Raw genomic sequence first — 6,346 nt, forward strand, 5'->3', positions numbered from 1 at the left:
AATGTGATCAAATTGGAAAAAATTAATCAAATAACCATACCTGATGTTAAAGATGCAGAAAATTGGCATTGTTCTACCATGCTGACAGGAACCCAGAGTGTGCTAACTTGTTTGAACAGTAATTTGGCAATACTTAAACTTAATAAATAATAAACAAATAGTGCTATTACAAATATTCTATTTGTCCTTTGTTGCAAGAGTACATGACTTTGTTGACCAAGTATTTAGGAATGGAACTGCAAGATACAGAGCTTCCACTTTGATTGAGGATGTCAAGGAGTTTTCCAAATGGCCTGAGACCACTGCCACGCCCATCAGGATGGAGTTTCCTTTGGTCCATAGCCTAACAGTACGATTTATCATCAGTCTTCTTAACTTTGATACTTGTATGGGTAGAAAAATCTTATTTAAATTTTAATTTGCATTTTACTTATTTCCAGTGGATTTATCAGTCATTTATAATTAGTCTTTTATGAAGTGTTTATGCAAATTTCTTACTTTTATTTCCTTTTGGAGTGACTGTCCTTATCTTAAAAGTATAGAATATAAGTGAAAAAAAAGATTTTTTTTTTTTTTTTTTTTTTGTGGAACCGGGGATTGAACTCAGGCCCTTGCACTTGCCAGGGAAGTGCATATTCCACTGAGCCATCTCCCTGGTCCCCGAAAAAAAGATTTTTTAAAAGGCTGCAAAGGTATTTCATAGTAGCAAAAATAGTTACTGCTATAAGATGAGTGATTTACATTTTCTTCCTTTTTCTAATTTCTTATAGTGATTATGTATTATTTTCAGAAAGTTAAACGTACAATTCTAATAAATAAATATAAATATAATCTATCTTTTGCAAAGATACTCTCTAGGGAATAAAGTTTGAATGATGAACTATTAAATTTATGGGATATCTGAATGATTTATGATAGTGATTATCAAACTATTACAAGGTGTTCTACAGTTAAAATTGAATAATAGTGCCCTTTTCCAACTTGAAATGGTTTCATTTATTTTGTTTAATGACTTAGAACAAAATTTAAAACATCAAGTTATCAACACATGTGAATGTCAATGAATTATTAATATTCCAAACAATATCTGGCAGAAATAAATTTATGGGGAAAGTTTGAGCCATAATTAGGACAAGAAAACTATATGAAGATTCTGTTTTCATTCTCATCATAACTCTAAATAATAAATGTACTTTCTTCTAAAATAGAAGTAGTTCCATCCCGATAAATCATAAGTTAAAAAGTGTTAGGTTTCGTCTATCCTGGATAATTGTCAAATATTAGTTGAATAACAACTGTCATCAATAGTATATAACATAAAATTACATATGATAGTTGACCTCAAAGAAATTTCCATCTACTTGAAAAAATAAATCAAGCTACTATGATTTGTCTCCAAAAGATTCACGTGTTGCAAACTTGGTCTTCAATTAACTATATGGAAAGAAGGTAGAACCCTTAAGAGATGAGGTGCAGTGGAAGGTAATTGAGTTGTGCGAAATCAACCCTTATGAATGGATTCATTCTGTCCCTCACAGTGGATTAGGTAAGGGAGCTGGATTAGTTTCCTCAAGAATGATTAGTTTGGAGGTGTGTTCAGATTTCTCTGCTTGTCCTCTTGCTGCAACACCACCTGATCTCTTGTGTGTTTGTTTTGAGGCTTTTTTTTTTTTTTTTTTTTTTTGTATTTTAGGACAGGGTATACAGGGTGTTCTGGGTCTCACTACGAGATCGAACTCTTAGTGATCCTCTTCTTTATAGCCTCCCAAGAGCTAGGATTACAGTTGTGTGTCACCACGCCAAGTCTCAATTGCCGCCCAGGGATCGAACTCCTGGCCCCTGTGCCTGCTTGCAAGCACTCTTGTGTATGTTTATACTTTTGCTATTGATGCCATGTACCACACTGTTTGGACTTTCAGACCACCACAATACTGAGTCTCATAAATATCTTTTCTTTCTACACTACCCAGTGTCAACTGTTATGTTACAGCAACCCAAAATAGACTAAGACAAACCTTTATATCAAAATGCATGACAATGTATAAACCATACAAGGTCACAGAAAGTAGATTTAAAATTAGGCCAAAGCCATAAAAGATGGACCAACATAAAAGATACACAAACATTGCATAGATTTTCCTTTTGGTAGAGCTCTACTTGAGCATTCTGTCCTGTAAAAAGGATATAAGAGTTTTAAATCTAAATTTATGCTGCTTTTGGGCTGGCCAGATAGCTCATCAGATTAAAGCACCTACTTAGGCAGATGCAGAGACAGGGGTTTGAGCCCCAGCTTGCTGAGCCGGCCCCACCCCTGGGGCACGCTGAGCTGGCAAATGAAATGGACATGGTGGCACACACCTGTAATTCCAGTGCTTGGGAGGCTGAAACAGAAGGATCGCTAGGAATCTGATTTATGTTGTGAGACCCTATAGACCTTCTACTAAATACATTTTAAACAATTAAAAAAAGAAATATGTTTATGATGCCTTCTTATTTTCATCACAGAGGCACTTCAATTGATAAGATAAAACTCATCGTTATAATTTCTCAGGAACCCAATCTTTTTCTGCTGGTATGCTACATCAACATCTTTTTTAACACACACAATCAAGCTTCCTTTTGTCCTTGCACAATCTGGAAAATAACCTACAAAGACCCTTAACATGTTAAAAATTAATTTCCAGTTATAACTAAATGATTTTAAAATTCCACATAGTAACTTGCAGTCAGTTTTCATAAATACTAAAATAGAATTGTCAGCACTGAGAATTTAAAATGGATCTTAAGAGAATATAAGACAAAGTGAGATTGAGATGGCAGGAAAGACCAGAGTAGGAAGCCCCAGCAATCTTTCCACCAGTAAAATTGTATGGGTGGAATCTGTCTGATGTAAGTATTTTGAAAATCTGTAAGGGTAGTGGCCAGGAACTTATCATTACTTTTAATCAATTTCAGACTAGTGCAGGACCAACTACACATCCTCCTATGCACACACCTTTGGAAAGCAGCCCGTCTTCCTCATGTGGCAGGAGCTAGGGTGAGCCAAAAGGATTTTATCTCAAAATGTTAAGGACCTGTGTTCATATCACTGGTGCTCTTGATCACAGAGAAGTAGACACTGAGGTGAACGGCCCAGCACACCACCATTGTTTAATACCCCTCCAGCAGCAGCTACCAGTAGACTTAAAGAGATATCTTTCAAAAATTGCAATGCCTTAAAGTTCTAATTGACTTTTATTAATGACTTAAAAATGGGACAGCATTTCATTCTATGAAATAGAATGAGTGTTTCAATGAGTTATGCAGGGTGAGTTGACTCCATAGACAGAAAAAGGTAGAAAAGAGCAGAAATAAAGTGAAAAGCAGATTGGCCATTTCAGTTACTTACCTTATGAGGTTAAAATAGTAGGAGGTTTCATATCCTGGCTCAGGTAAACTGGGTCCTTTATTTGTTGCTGTGAATCTTCTGTTTTTGTTTTCTTTTAAAAATGGACCTTTTATTTTGAGGTAAGCTGAAGCACTTTATTATACATAACAAAGTCTATCCACAGGAGAAACAAACTGAATCTCAATTGCTGGGTTTTATCAAAGCTGAACTGACCTAGGAAAGAACATATGAACTCATCAGATCTTCTCTTCCAAATGGGAGGAAAAAATACCAAATCTAAGTATGCTCTAGGTACCTGTCCAACCTGAGGAGAGAGAAACCAACTTCTTGAGAGGTACCCAGTAAAGAGCTCTAGATTCAATGGAAAACTGAGACATAATTGTAGGACTATAGAATGCTTCCCTTCCTCCAAACCAGTGATGGAGAATCTTTTAGAGCTTTCAATAACAAATCTGGTGCAGCAAACATGCCATAGGTTTGGCATCACTACCCTACACCCTAACATCATACTGCTGGTGGAGTTCTTTAAAAAATAACAACAGTTCCCTTTACTTAATAAATCAAGAAAATCACTTCCAGATACCAAGGGAAAAGACTAAAACACATACACACACACACACACACACACACACACACACACACACACACACACGAGTTTGAACAGAGAAAGCAAGTCTCAGCAACAGAAATGGCAGGGATACTGATATTATCAGACAGGAAATTTAACACTATGATTAATATACTAGAGGTTCTTTATAATGGATATAGTAGACAGAAGGCAAGAATATATAGGCAGTGTAAACAGAGATGGAAACCCCAAGAACTAAAAAGAAATACTAGAAAAAAAGAAAATATTGTTACAGAAATAAATGTCATGGATATACTTACTGATAGACTGGTCATGGCTGAGGGAAAAAAATATGACCTTGACAATATATCAATACAAATAACCAAGAGTGAAATGTCAAGAGTTAAATAGGCTAAAAACACACAACAGATTATCCAAATTATGTAAGTCAAACAAAAGAGGTGTAACACATAAAATGGGAATATCAAAAGAAGAAGGGAAGCACAGAGAAATATTTGAAACAATAATGAATGTGCTTGCTTCAGCAGCACATATACTAAAACTGAAACAATAATGAATAAGAATTTCCCTAATTTATTGCAAGACACCAAACCAAAAATCCAGAAAACTCAAGATAAATTACTCAAGGTGGGGCCAGAGAGATGGCTCAGTGGAATAAGTGCTTCCCTGGCAAGCTCAAGGGCTTGAGTTCAATCCCCGGTTCCAGGAAAGAAAGAAAGAAAGAAAGAAAGAAAGAAAGAAAGAAAGAAAGAAAGAAAGAAAGAAAGAAAGAAAGAAAGAAAGAAAGATACTTTTAGCATGTTATTTTCCAGGTATAGAAAATAAAAGCAACATAAATCAAAACTCCAACAAAAGAAAGAAAATCACACCCTGCCTACAAAGGAGCAAAGGAAAGAATTATGTTCAGCTTTTCTTCAGAAACTATGCAAGGAAGAAGAGTCTGGAATGAAATATTAAAATGTTAAAAGGAAAAAAAAGTCACCAACCTAAATTTCCGTATCCTGTGAAATTATCTTTCAAAAGTAAAAGAGAGGTGAAGACTTTTTCAAATGAAAACTGAGGGAATTTGTTACTAATAGACCTTTCTTACAAAAAATGTTAAGAAAAATTCTTAAAAGACAAGGAAAGTACTGTAGATTAGAAATTGATACCTACAGAAGGGAAGAGTTTCGAGAATAGAAAAATGAAGGTAAAACAAAAACTTTAGTTGTTGTTATTCTTTTTTAAAGAGAAAAAGTTAAAAATGATAGAGTTGCAAAACAAAATGATAGGTCCAGCCAAAGAGCTTAGCAGATTAAAGTGTTTGCAAGCAGGCACAGGGCAGGGGGTTCGATCCCCTGGGCCTGCAGTGCTGGTCCCATGCCCGGGGTGTGCCTAGATGGCGACTGAGACTGGGTGTGGTGGAGTGCTCCTGTAATCCCAGCTCTCGGAAGGTTGCAAACAAGTGGACCACTAAAAGTCCAATCCAGTAGTGAGACCCTGAACACCCTGTAGACACTTCCCTAAAATAAAAAAGCATAAAAAATAATGATGGTTATTATATTGCATATTGTTAGCTTCAAATTAGTTGCTCTGATTACCAGATATCTGCATGCAAAATTGATCAAACAATATAAGCAGTAACTATTCCTTTCAGTGAATTAAAAGAAATTAGTAGTACAATTATTTTAGCCACCTTGTGTATGTGTATTTTCTTTTCCTTCCTTCTTTTTGCCTTCTCCCAATTCCAGTTGTTCTATTCTTTTGAGCAATTGATTTCTATTTCACAATATCTCTATTGTACCTTTAGGAACTTATTAACTCTTTCAGCTTCTCATACTAGAAAAAAAATACAATATTTACACATGCAAGTCTGATTTATTTCTTGTGTGAGTATGGTCTCTAGTTGCACCCATTTACCTATAAAAACCTTGAGTTTATCTTATTAGCAGAGAAATACTCAATTGTATAAAAAATACCTCATCTTTTTCATCTGTTCCTCAGTTGATGGGCATTTAAGTTGGTTGCAAGATTTAGCTATGACAAATTGCTTTACTATACACATGGTTGCACATATATCATTGTGGTTTGATGGTTTCAATTCTTCTGGAAAAATACCCAGAAGCATAATGGCTGGGTCAAATAGGACCTCCACTCTTGGCTTTGCAAGGAATCGCCACACTGATTTACAGCGGTCAACAGTCTGCACTCCCACTAACAGTGAAGAAGGGTTCCTTTTTTCCCATAGCCTTGCCAGCATTTGTTATTGGTTGACTTTTTTGATGATAGCCATATTTTCTGGGGTAAGGTGGAATCTTACTGTTGGTTTAATTTGCATTTCTTGAATGACCAATGTTGTTGAACATTTTTTCATATTTTTATTTGCCATT

The sequence above is a fragment of the Octodon degus genome, unplaced genomic scaffold, assembly GCF_000260255.1.
Source record: "Octodon degus isolate 3935 unplaced genomic scaffold, OctDeg1.0 scaffold00036, whole genome shotgun sequence".
NCBI lineage: Eukaryota > Metazoa > Chordata > Mammalia > Rodentia > Octodontidae > Octodon > Octodon degus.